We start from the raw sequence: 13,770 nt of genomic DNA on the forward strand, positions 1-13,770 counted from the left end.
CAGAATAGTTCTTGTTCATATGAACATGGCGGTTTGATGAACCGTTCTCATATTCATATGCCTGAGTATGGTTTCCCTGCAAAGCATTCGCGTTAGTGCGACTCAGGTGAGTCCTCTGTCTGTATGAAGCCTTTGGACCGTATGAAGCCTTAGGTCTGAGGTTTGTCTTCTTCATGTGAGGTGTCATGAAGACATTCACAGGAAGATTATCCAGACATGTTTTTGGAACCCAGATCTTCTTCATAGGCGGTCCATTCCTGCAGTTAGTACCAATGTACCTGGCAAACACTTCACAGTTCTGATTTTTAAACAGTTTATAGTTTGCATCAAAGGATTCATCAATGATAATTGGGTTAGCACAAGTGAAGCCAGATAGATTGGATGGATCTGCTGAGGATTCCTTTGCAGCAACCCATGTGGTTTTGGGGTACTGCTTAGGTTTCCAGCAAGAGCCATCTGCATTTATTTTCCTTACAAACCCAACACCCTCTTTCCTAGGGTTTCGGTTCAGAATCTGCTTCTTGAGGACATCACATAATGTCTGATGTCTTTTGAGACTTTTGTACATCCCTGTTTCAAGCAATGTCTTCAACCTAGCATTCTCATCAGCAATAGCAGTGGTATCCTCAGCAGAGGGGTTAGTTACCACTTCAACAGTTGAAGATATTGCAACAGCAGTAGCAGTGGAACATTCAGCAACAAAAGTAGCATTATCACGCTCAATGCATTTAAGACATGGTGGTTCAAATCCTTCCTGAGCGGAACTGATCTGTTCAGCGCGAAGTGACTCGTTTTCCTTTTGAAGATCTTCATGAGCCGCTCTCAATTTCTCAACTTCTTGCTTCCTTTGAAGATAATCATAGGAAAGCTTTTCATGAGTTGTTGAGAGAGTATCATGACGATCTTCAAGTTCCTGATACTTAACATGAAGATTTTTTATGTCTTCAATTAAGGATTCAGATCGAGTCATTTCAGCACCCAACAGATCATCGCTTCTGTCTAACAATTTTTGAATATGTTCCATGGCTTTCTGTTGTTCAGTTGCAATTTTAGCAAGTGTTTTGTAACTGGGTTTTGAATCACAATCAGAGTCATCGTCACTAGATGTTTGATAGTGAGTAGTGCGTTTTTTTACCTTGGCACCGCGTGCCATGAAGCAGTAGGTAGGAGTGGAGTCGTCCTTGTCATTTGCATCGGTGTCGGTGATGAAGTCATTGTCTTCAGTGTTGAAGATGGACTTGGCGACGTATGTTGTAGCCAGACTTGCAATGCCAGAATCAGACTCCTCCTCAGACTCCACCTCTGCCTCCTTAGAAGCGGACTCCTCCTCAGAATCCATTTCCTTGCCAACAAACGCACGTGCCTTGCCAGATGAGCTCTTCTTGTGTGATGCAGACTTTGAGGAAGACTTGGAAGAAGACTTTGAGTATTTCTTCTTCTTCTTGTCGTCAGAGTCATATTCCTTGCTTTTCTTCTTCTTTCTGTTCTCATTGTCCCACTGTGGACACTCAGAGATGAAGTGTCCAGTTTTCTTGCACTTGTGACATGTTTTCTTCTTGTAGTCATGAGCAGAAGCTTCATCATTCCTTGAGCTTAATCATGAAGATTTTCTGAAGCCTTCTTCTTGGTGAATTTTTGGAACTTCTTCACTAGCATTGCAAGTTCCCTTCCAATGTCTTCAGGATCATCAGAACTGCTGTCAGATTCTTCTTCAGATGAGGAAACAGCTTTTGCCTTCAAGGCACGAGTTCGCCCATAGTTTGGACCGTAGATATCTTTTTTCTCAGAAAGCTGAAACTCATGTGTGTTGAGCCTCTCAAGTATGTCAGACGGATCGAGTGTCTTGAAATCAGGACGTTCTTGAATCATCAGGGCTAGGATGTCAGGGCTAGTATGTCAGACGGATCAAGTGATCTCAATAGCGTCTTGACGATTTCATGTTTGGTGATCTCAGTGGCGCCGAGGGCTTGAAGCTCATTTGTGATGTCAGTGAGCCGGTCAAATGTGTGCTGGACATTCTCATTGTCATTTCACTTGAAGCGGTTGAAGAGGTTGCGAAGAACATTGATTCTCTGATCTCTCTGGGTTGAGATGCCTTCATTGACCTTGGAGAGCCAGCCCCAGGCCAGCTTGGATGTCTTCAAGGCACTCACACGGCCATACTGTCCTTTGGTCAGATGACCACAGATGATATTCTTGGCAGTAGAGTCCAGTTGAGTGAACTTCTTGACATCAGCAGTAGTGACACCTTCTCCAGCCTTGGGAACGTCGTTCTCGACGACATACCATAGGTCGACGTCAATGGCTTCAAGATGCATGCGCATCTTATTCTTCCAGTAGGGATATTCAGTTCCATCGAAGACGGGACAAGCGGCGGAGACTTTGATTATCCCTGCAGTCGACATAGCTAAAACTCCAGGTGGTTAAACCGAATCACACAGAACAAGGGAGCACCTTGCTCTGATACCAATTGAAAGTGCGTTATACGGACTAGAGGGGGGTGAATAGGCGATTTTTATGAAAGTCTTCAAAACGTGGAAGTTATGAAGACAAACAGTAGAGATATGCCTATCACTATGCAGCGGAAGTTAGATTACACTAGGCAAGCCATGGTCAAGTATTCAATAGAGTGAAAGCACAATGACAAGTAGCTGCAGTGTAATAAGGATCAGGTAGGAAGAAGTTATGAAGCCAAACAAATCATACAGTTACGTTGTGAAGACAAAAGATAGAGTAAGCATGCAATGGCTTCACAATGAGTAACAGTAAGAAAAAGGAAGTGAAGATAAAACCAGTGACTAGTTGAAGACAATGATTTGTTGGACCAGTTCCAGTTGATGTGACAACTGTACGTCTGGTTAGGGCGGCTAGGTATTTAAACCAAAGGACACACAGTCCCGGACACCCAGTCCTGAACAAGCAGCTCAGGACACCCAGTCCTCACCGTATTCCCCTTGAGCTAAGGTCACACAGACCTCACCCAATCACTCTGGTAAGTCTTCAAGGTAGACTTCCAAACCTTCACAGACTTCGTTCACCCGCAATCCACAATGTCTCTTGGATGCTTAGAACGCGACGCCTAACCGGCTGGAGGATGCACAGTCCTCAAGTGTAATAAGTCTTCAGATCACTCAGACAAGAAGACTTAAGTGATGCCCAATTCTCTCTGGCTCTGGGTGGTTAGGGCTTTTCTCCTCGCTAGGAATTTTCTCTCAAAGGCTTCGAGGTGGGTTGCTCTCAAACGAAAAAAGCCGTGCACTGAAATCTTAGCAGCCAACTGTTTATGGTTGTAGGGGGTGGGCTATTTATAGCCACTGGGCAACCCGACCTGATTTGTCTGAAATGACCCTGGGTCACTAAGGAACTGACACGTGTTCCAACGGTCAGATTTCAAACTCACATGGCAACTTTACTTGGGCTACAAGTAAAGCTGACTTGTCCGACTCTGGACAAGATTTGCTCTCATAGTCTTCGCTCGAAGACATAGGTTTTGAATTAGGCATCACTTCAGTCATTCTGACTGGTTCTCTTGGACCCCACTTAACAATACGGTGGTTCCTATGACTCAACACAAATGAAAAAGAACTACAAAGGATCTAAGTCTTCGAGTTCCATAGGCTTCACGTGGTGTCTTCTCTTGTCAGAGTCTTCAATGTGAATATCTTCATATACCACCATTGACTTCAATGTCTTCGTACATTTTTAGGGGTCATCTCTGGTAGTAAAACCGAATCAATGAGGGACTTCTACCTGTGTTATCCTGCAATTCTCACAAACACATTAGTCCCTCAACTAGGTTTGTCGTCAATACTCCAAAACCAACTAGGGGTGGCACTAGATGCACTTACAGTTAGTGTTGATTATATATGACTAAAATGTCTTGGACTTGATGGTGATGCTGAGTAGGAGTAGTGATTATGAGTGCAATGATGATGATGAGGACGAGTTGTTATTATAACTAGTGACGAAGTTGTTATATGATGTCCCATCATGGACGAAAATGATGATTATGAGGAGTTATATGACAATGATATATTATGATGATAAGTTGTTAATGATATTATGATGATGATGATGAGAAGTTATTATGTCATTGGGTGAAAGAACCGCCGATTAGTTTCAAATGGATGGATCCAAAGTGACCATTGGTTACTTTGGATCCATGCACTTGAAACTAATCCAAGGTTCTTTCACCTAGTGATTTAATAACTCATTATGATGTAAAAACAATCTCTAAATTGCTATTGTATGAAAAATTGTATACAGGTATATGAATACGACCTAAAATTCAAAAGAAATGGAATAGGGAATAATAGTAGTAGTGGTTTTTTTCGAAAGCGCTACTAGTAATTAGCAGTAGCGATTGACTTGGAAAGCGCTACTACTAAGTAGATATAGCAGTAGCGAGTGCCAGTAGGCGCTAGTGCTAAGCATTAGCTATAGTGCCTTATCAGTAGCACGCTTACCCGCGCTACTGATAGGCCAAAAACCAGCGCTACTGCTAGGCTTTTCCCTAGTAGTGATTCACGGGGTCAGTTGCAGCTATGTCAGAAGGCAGTGAAAGTTAGAATAAGTCTGAAGAGCAAGTGAATCTCAGTCAGGGCACTAGTCCCTTTAGTAGCTATGGTGATGGAAGTAGAAGCACTCCTAGCAACTTGCCTAAGGCAGCTACTAGGAAAAGGAAGAAAAGAACTTCTGAGAGTGAAGATGAAGACTTTTTGGTTTAGGAGGAATTGACCTCCAAGAAGAAAGTGCAGAGAAAGGAGTATGCTACTGCTGCTGCCACCAAGCCAGGCCATTCCAAGAAGGGCCCTGCTAAGAGGAATCATATGTCTAAAGCTAGGCAATCCAATGTAGCTCATGAGCAAGCACAGCCAGCAAGTGGTGCTAGAAAAGAGAAGAAAGAGAGGAAAAGAGGAAGATGGTGCAAACTGGTTGATCCAATGGTAGAATTTGAGAGACACTCTTCTGATGAAGATGATGATGAGGAGGAAGAGCCTGCTGCACCTCCTGCCAAGACGTAGAAGCTGATGGTAGATGATATCAAGACTGGGGCTGCTCCTTCAAAGCCCAAGTCTGTCCCCAAGCCCTCAGCTTCAACTCAAGCACCCAAGACAACAGCTCCCAAGAGATCAACAAGGAATATATCAGTTGCAGATAAAAACAAGGCCCCAGTGCCTGAAGCTCAGGAAGATGATGAGCCACTAGTGCTCAGGAAACTCAAGCCCAAGATCCCAGATCATAATGATGATCATCCTGCAGCAAAGAACATGAAGATGAGGAAGGATCATGGTCTGAGACTATGGAGGCAGAATGATCCATATGCTACCAGGAGAAGGACTATTGTGGACTACCGTTTTCATACCAGAGAGTAGCAGGACTTCTACGAGACTATCTTGTTGGACAAGAAGCCCATAGTGTGTGACATGAAATGGGTTGACTAGAAATACATTGATGATAATGAAGACTATTTTCCCCATGTGCATGAGAGCTTTAGACTAAATGGAGTTGATAAGTTTGTTGGACAGAAGTTGATAAAATGGAACGATGAGATGATCATGCAGTTCTACTCTACTGCCCACTTCTACCCCGATGGTAAGATAGTGTGGATGATAGAAGGCACCAGATACTAGTCATCTATTTCGAAATGGGCTAAGCTTATCAATGCTCCCGAGGAAAGTGAAGATGATCTTGATGTTTATGGAAAACCTAGGAAAGATCACAACTGAATGGCCAACATGCACAAGACCATTCCAGATGATGCTTTGAAGTCGCACAAGCTTGGATCTATATACTATCTTCTTGTTGGTTTGACCACCATAAACACTATCTTGAGGCCACTCTATTGCCTGAAACAGTGAAGAGGACATTAGCCGACCAGAAGAGATCTTGTGGATATGCCCCACACATCCAGATGTTGATCAATTCCAAGGTAGGAACTAGGACATATCTGCTACACAAAGAGCATCTTCCTGAGGCCAGATTTTGAGGACAACGAGGTTGTCATGGATGCTTCACATCCTACTTGTTTTGAAGCATAGAAGAAGGTAGAGAAGGCAAAGGCTGCAAAAGCAGCAGAGGCAACAAGTGCACCAGATGCTTCAGTTGTGAATCTCAAGACCAAGCAAGATCAACTCAGTTATCTACTTGAGGCTACCGTGAGAATTGAGAAGAGCTTGGCCACCGACAAGATTTGTGGAGTTGAAGTTTGTAAGGGCAAGGAGATCGCCTACTTCATGAAGATCTACCCGAGTGAGGCAAGTCCTTCGTGGGTGATGGCCATGGTGTGATAGACAAGGTTGCTTCTTCATGGACCCTTCGTGGGTGGAGCCCTCCATGGACTCTCCCAACCATTACCCTTCGTGGGTTGAAGTCTCCATCAACGTGGATGTACGATAGCACCACCTATTGGAACCATGCCAAAAATCTCTGTGTCATATTGCATTTGCGCTCTCCATACCCTTCCCTTTACCTTCATATGCAATGTTTACATTCCGCTGCTACACTCTTAGAATTGCATGTGTATGTTGATTGCTTGACTTGAGCTAATTGCTAAAATCTGCCCACAACTAAAATTGGGAAAAGGTTAAATTTTTATTTGGTCAAGTAGTCTAATCACCCCCTCTAGACCTACTTTTGATCCTACACGCTGTGCACCTCTCTTTCAACGATGTTCTTAGGGATCCTTGATAGCATCAGTGACATGCTCCTTCTAATTGTGTGCACCCTCCTTCTCAACTGTGCCCCGCTGGTGTACACGCATCTACAACTGGCATTAGACGACCAAGCGGTGTTGAGGTAGGGAGACTCGTTGTCACCTTACCTATTCTTGTTGTGCATGGAGGGGTTGAATGCTCCTCTAACACATGCAGAGGAATATGAAAATATTTTGGGAGTGAAAGTCTGTAAAGATGCCTCACCCATTACAAATCTTCTCTCTATGGATGACTCGTTGATTCTTATGAAAGCTAACTAGCATAGTGTAGAAGCTTTGAAATTGGCGCTAGATTCATACTATACGTAATAGAGCAATTGGTCAGTGTTGATCAATCCAACATTTTTCATACCTAACACGAAGATGGAGATTAGTGAACTAATGTGTACCACGCTGAATATAATGACGGAGGTCCTTAGTGATAGAAATTTGGGCTTGCTAGCAAACGTGTGATTAGATAAAACATATTGTTTCCAATTTGTGATTAAGCGAATTGTGAAGAAAATCAGTGGTTGGAAGGAAAAATTACTATCTACCGGAGGGAAGGAGATCATTCTCAAGTCTGTTGTCCAAGCCATACCCACCTATGCAATGTCATTCTTTAAAATTTCTACATGCAAAGGAGTCATTGACGCGATGGAGCATTTCTGGTGGGGAGACAAGGAGAACCAGAGGAGGATGCATTGGCTGGCCTAGTGAAAAATGTGTGTCCCTAAGAATCAAGGAGGGATGGTTTTTCGTGATATTCATTGTTTGAACTTGGTAATGCTCGCCAAACAGGCGTGGCGCCTTCTTGAGAATCCTGATTCCTTATGTGCTACAATTATGAGAGCTAAGTACTATTCTGATGGCGATTTGTTGAACACTAAGTTAAAGAAGGGATCTTCTTTTAACTGGCAAAGTATTATGGCAGGCGTGTACTCTCTAAAACATGGTTATATTTGGCGGGTGGAGAATGCCGGAATATCAGTTTTTGGGAAGACCCTTGGATTCTAAATTGTGCCACTAGGAAAATTGTTACGCCGAAGGGGGACAACTATTATCTAATGTGGGGGATTTAATTGATCATGTTTTGAATAATTGGGATGAAGATCTGAATAGACAAACTATGTGGCCCATTGATATACAATGGATACTTTCAAGCCCGCTCTCGCAACATGATATGCCAGATTTCGTTGCTTTGAGTTACACGAAAAATGGTATATTATCGGTCTGGTCTTCTTACTTTATGGAATGGGATCATCAGCATGGAAGTAAACTGAGACTTTCGAATTGCATGGGATGAACCACATTTAACCCTATTTGGAGCAAGGTATGGAAATTATTTTTCCTAGCAAAGGTCAATTATTTATCTGGCGTATGCTACATGGCACACTTTCATGTCGTGGTACGCTCACAAACAAACATATGAAAATCTTGCCCACTTGTCCTACTTGCTCTGCTGGTCCAGATGATACGAAGCACATGCTATTTCTCCGTAATAAAGCAAATGAGGTTTGGAAAAGGCTCGGGATGGATGGTATTATTGATAAAGCCTATGAGGTTGATCATGCTAGAGAGGCAGTGTTGAGTATTTACTTCTTCTACCAGACCAAGATCTGTGGATTATGGGTTGATACGTCCATTTTGCATCATGCTTTTATATCGATATTTATTGCATTATGGGTTGTTATTACACATTATGTCACAATACTTATGCCTATTCTCTCTTATTTTACAAGGTTTACATAAAGAGGGAGAATGCCGGCAGCTGGGATTCTGGGCTGGAAAAGGAGCAAATATTAGAGACCTATTCTGCACAGCTCCAAAAGTCCTGAAACTTCACGGAAGACGTTTTCAGAATATATAAAAAATACTCAATGGAAGAGATTCACCAGGGGGGCCACACCCTGCCCACGAGGGTGGGGGGAGCGCCCTACCCCCTGGGCGCGCCCCCCTACCTCGTGGGCCCCCTGGTGGCCCTCCGGTGGCCATCTTCTGCTATATGAAGTCTTTCTATGGGAAAACAATAATAAGCCATCTTCTCGGACGAAACTCCGCCGCCATGAGGCGGAACCTTGGCGGAACCAATCTAGGGCTCTAGCGGAGCTGTTCTGCCGGGGAAACTTCCCTCCCGGAGGGGGAAATCATCGCCATCGTCATCACCAACGCTCCTCTCATCGGGAGAGGGCAATCTCCATCAACATCTTCATCAGCACCATCTCCTCTCAAAACCCTAGTTCATCTCTTGTATCCAATTCTTGTCTCCAAGTCCGGGATTGGTGCTAGTAGGTTGCTAGTAGTGTTAATTACTCCTTGTAGTTGATGCTAGTTGGTTTAATTGGTGGAAGATCATATGTTCAGATCCTATATGCATATTAATACCCCTCTGATTATGAACATGTTATGCTTTGTGAGTAGTTACGTTTGTTCCTGAGGACATGGGAGAAGTCTTGCTATTAGTAGTCATGTGAATTTGGTATTCGTTCGATATTTTGATGAGATGTATGTTGTCTCTCCTCTAGTGGTGTTATGTGAACGTCGACTACATGACACTTCACCATTATTTGGGCCTAGAGGAAGGCATTGGGAAGTAATAAGTAGATGATGGGTTGCTAGAGTGACAGAAGCTTAAACCCTAGTTTATGCGTTGCTTCGTAAGGGGCTGATTTGGATCCATATGTTTCATGCTATGGTTAGGTTTACCTTAATACTTTTGTTGTAGTTGCGGATGCTTGCAATAGAGGTTAATCATAAGTGGGATGCTTGTCCAAGTAAGGACAGTACCCAAGCACCGGTCCACCCACATACCAAATTATCAAAGTACCGAACGCGAATCATATGAGCGTGATGAAAACTAGCTTGACGATATTCCCATGTGTCCTCGGGAGCGCTTTTCTCTATATAAGAGTTTGTCCAGGCTTGTCCTTTGCTACAAAAAGGATTGGGCCACCTTGCTGCACTTTATTTACTTTTGTTACTTGTTGCTCGTTACAAATTATCCTATCACAAAACTATCTGTTACCACTTATTTCAGTACTTGCAGAGAATACCTTGCTGGAAACCGCTTATCATTTCCTTCTGCTCCTCGTTGGGTTCGACACTCTTACTTATCGAAAGGACTACGATAGATCCCCTATACTTGTGGGTCATCAAGACTCTTTTCTGGCGCCGTTGCCGGGGAGTGAAGCGCCTTTGGTAGGTGGAATTTGGTAAGGAAAAATTTATATAGTGTGCTGAAATTTACTGTCACTTGTTACTATGGAAAGTAATCCTCTGAGGGGCTTGTTCGGGGTATCTTCACCCCGACCAGTAGAGCAAAGAGTTGCTCCTCAACCTACTGAACCTACTGAAAATGAAAATGTCTGCTTTGAAATTCCTTCGGGTATGATAGAAAAACTGCTAGCTAATCCTTTTTAGGAGATGGAACAAAGCATCCTGATGAGCATCTAATATATGTGGATGAAGTTTGTGGATTATTTAAGCTTGCAGGTGTACCCGGAGATGTTGTTAAGAAGAAGGTCTTCCCTTTATCTTTGAAGGGAGATGCATCGACATGGTATAGGCTATGTGATGATATGGGGTCTTGGAATTACAAACGATTGAAATTGGAATTTCATCAGAAGTTTTATCCTATGCATCTTGTTCATCGTGATTGCAATTATATATATAATTTTTGGCCTCGCGAAGGAGAAAGCATCGCTCAAGCTTGGGGGAGGCTTAAATCAATGTTAGATTTCATGCCCCAATCATGAGCTCTCAAGAGAAATGATTATTCAAAAAATTTATGCTCGGCTTTCTGATAGCAATCGCACCATGCTTGATACTTCTTGTGCTGGCTCTTTTATGATGAAGACTATTGAATTCAAATGGGATTTATTGGAAAGAATTAAACGCAACTCTGAAGATTGGGACCTCGACAAAGGTAAGGAGTCAGGTATGACACCTAGTTTGATTGTGTTAAATCTTTTATGGATACCGATGTTTTCCGTAAATTTAGCACTAAATATGGACTTGACTCTGAGATAGTAGCTTCTTTCTGTGAATCTTTTGCTACTTATGTTGATCTCCCCAAGGAGAAGTGGTTTAAATATCATCCTCCCATAGAAGTAAAAGTAGCTGCACCTATTAAAGTTGAAGAAAAGATTGTCACTTATAATGATCCTATTGTTCCTACTTCTTATGTTGAGAAACCACCTTTTCCTGTTAGGATAAAGGATCATGCTAAAGCTTCAACTGTGGTTCGTAAAAGCAATATTAAAACTTATACACCTCTGAGCAAATTAAAGTTGAATCTGATATTGCTATTGTTAAAGATCTCTTGTATGATAATATTGATGGGCATGTTATTTATTTCTGTGATGAAACTGCTAGAATTGCTAAACCTTGTGCTAAAGATAAACCTAGACCTGTGGTAGGCATGCCTGTTATTTCTGTTAAAATAGGAGATCATTGTTATCATGGTTTATGTGATATGGGTGCCAGTGCTAGTGCAATACCTATTAGCCTTATATAGAGAAATTATGCATGATATTGCACCTGCTGAGTTAGAAGATATTGATGTCACAATTAAACTTGCCAATAGAGATACTATTTCACCAATGGGAATTGTTAGAGATGTTGAAGTCTTGTGTGGGAAAACTAACTAAATATCCTGCTAATTTTCTTGTTCTTGGTTCCCCACAAGATAGCTTTTGTCCCATTATAGTTGGTAGACCCTTCCTGAACACTGTTAATGCTACCATAGATTGCAAAAGGGATGTTGTTACTATCGGTTTAGATGATATGACTCATGAATTTAATTTCTCTAAATTTAGTAGACAACACCGTGAAGAAGAATTACCTAGTAAGGATGAAATTATTGGTCTTGCTTCTATTGCCGTACCTCCTAGTGATCCTTTAGAACAATATTTGCTAGACCATGAAAATGATATGTTTATGAATGAAAGAAGGGAAATATATGAAGTATTCTTTAAAAAGGAACCTATTCCGAAACACAATTTGCCTGTTAAAATCCTAGGGGATCCTCCTCCACCCAAGGGTGATCCCGTGTTTGAGCTTAAACTGTTACCTGATACTCTTAAATATGCTTATCTTGATGAGAAAAAGATATATCCTGTTATTATTAGTGCTAACCTTTCAGAGCATGAGGAAGAGAGATTATTGAAAACTCTGAACTCTTGATGATCTTAAGGGCATTAGTTCCACTCTATGTCAACGTAAAATTAATTTGGAAGAAGATGCTAAACCAGTTCGTGATCATCAACGATGGCTGAACCCTAAAATGAAAGAAGTGGTAAGAAAGGAAATACTAAAGCTTCTTGAGGCGGGTATAATCTATCTCGTTGCTGATAGTCAGTGGGTAAGTCCTGTCCATTGTGTCCCTAAGAAGGGAGGTATTACTGTCGTTCCTAATGATAAAGATGAATTGATTCCTCAAAGAATTATTACAGGTTATAGGATGGTAATTGATTTCCGCAAATTAAATAAGGCCACTAAAAAGGATCATTACCCCTTACCTTTTATCGATCAAATGCTAGAAAGATTATTCAAACATACACATTTTTGCTTTCTAGATGGTTACTCTGGTTTCTCTCAAATACCTGTGTCAACCAAAGATCAATCAAAGACTACTTTTACTTGCCCTTTTGGTACTTTTGCTTATAGACATATGCCTTTTGGTTTATGTAATGCACTTGCTACCTTTCAAAGATGCATGATGGCTATATTCTCTGACTTTTGTGAAAAGATTTGTGAGGTTTTCATGGATGTTTTCTCCGTCTATGGATCTTCTTTTGATGATTGCTTGAGCAACCTTGATCGAGTTTTAGAGAGATGTGAAGAAACTAATCTTGTCTTGAATTGGGAAAAGTGCCACTTTATGGTTAATGAAGGTATTGTCTTGGGGCACAAAGTTTCTGAAAGAGGTATTGAGGTTGATAAAGCCAAGGTTGATGCTATTGAGAAGATGCCATGTCCCAAGGACATCAAAGGTATAAGAAGTTTCCTTGGTCATGCCGGATTTTATAGGAGGTTCATTAAGGACTTCTCAAAAATTTCTCGGCCTCTGACTAATTTATTACAAAAAGATATACCATTTGTCTTTGATGATGATTGTGTAGAAGCATTTGAAATACTTAAGAAAGCATTGATCTCTGCACCTATTGTTCAGCCACCTGATTGGAATTTACCCTTTGAAATTATGTGTGATGCTAGTGATTATGCTGTAGGTGCTGTTCTAGGGCAAAGAGTTGATAAGAAATTAAATGTTATTCAATATGCTAGTAAAACCCTAGACAATGCTCAAAGAAATTATGCTACTACTGAAAAAGAATTCTTAGCAGTTGTATTTGCTTGTGATAAGTTCAGACCTTATATTGTTGATTCTAAAGTAACTATTCACACTGATCATGCTGCTATTAAATATCTTATGGAAAAGAAAGATGCTAAACCTAGACTTATTAGATGGGTTCTCTTGCTACAAGAATTTGACTTACATATTGTTGATAGAAAGGGAGCTGAGAACCCCGTTGCAGACAACTTGTCTAGGTTAGAAAATGTGCTTGATGACCCACTACCTATTGATGATAGCTTTCCTGATGAGCAATTAAATGTCATAAATGCTTCTCATACTGCTCCATGGTATGCTGATTATGCTAATTACATTGTTGCTAAGTTTATACCACCTAGTTTCACATACCAGCAAAAGAAAAAGTTCTTCTATGATTTGAGGCATTACTTTTGGGATGACCCACATCTTTATAAAGAAGGAGTAGATGGTGTTATTAGACGTTGTGTACCTGAGCATGAACAGGAACAGATCCTACGCAAGTGTCACTCCGAAGCTTATGGAGGACACCATGCTGGAGATAGAACTGCACATAAGGTATTGCAATCTGGTTTTTATTGGCCTACTCTCTTCAAGGATGCCCGTAAGTTTGTCTTATCTTGTGATGAATGTCAAAGAATTGGTAATATTAGTAGACGTCAAGAAATGCCTATGAACTATTCACTCGTTATTGAACCATTTGATGTTTGGGGCTTTGACTATATGGGACCTTTTCCTTCCTCTAATG

The sequence above is a fragment of the Triticum aestivum genome, chromosome 3A (assembly GCF_018294505.1).
Source record: "Triticum aestivum cultivar Chinese Spring chromosome 3A, IWGSC CS RefSeq v2.1, whole genome shotgun sequence".
Lineage (NCBI taxonomy): Eukaryota > Viridiplantae > Streptophyta > Magnoliopsida > Poales > Poaceae > Triticum > Triticum aestivum.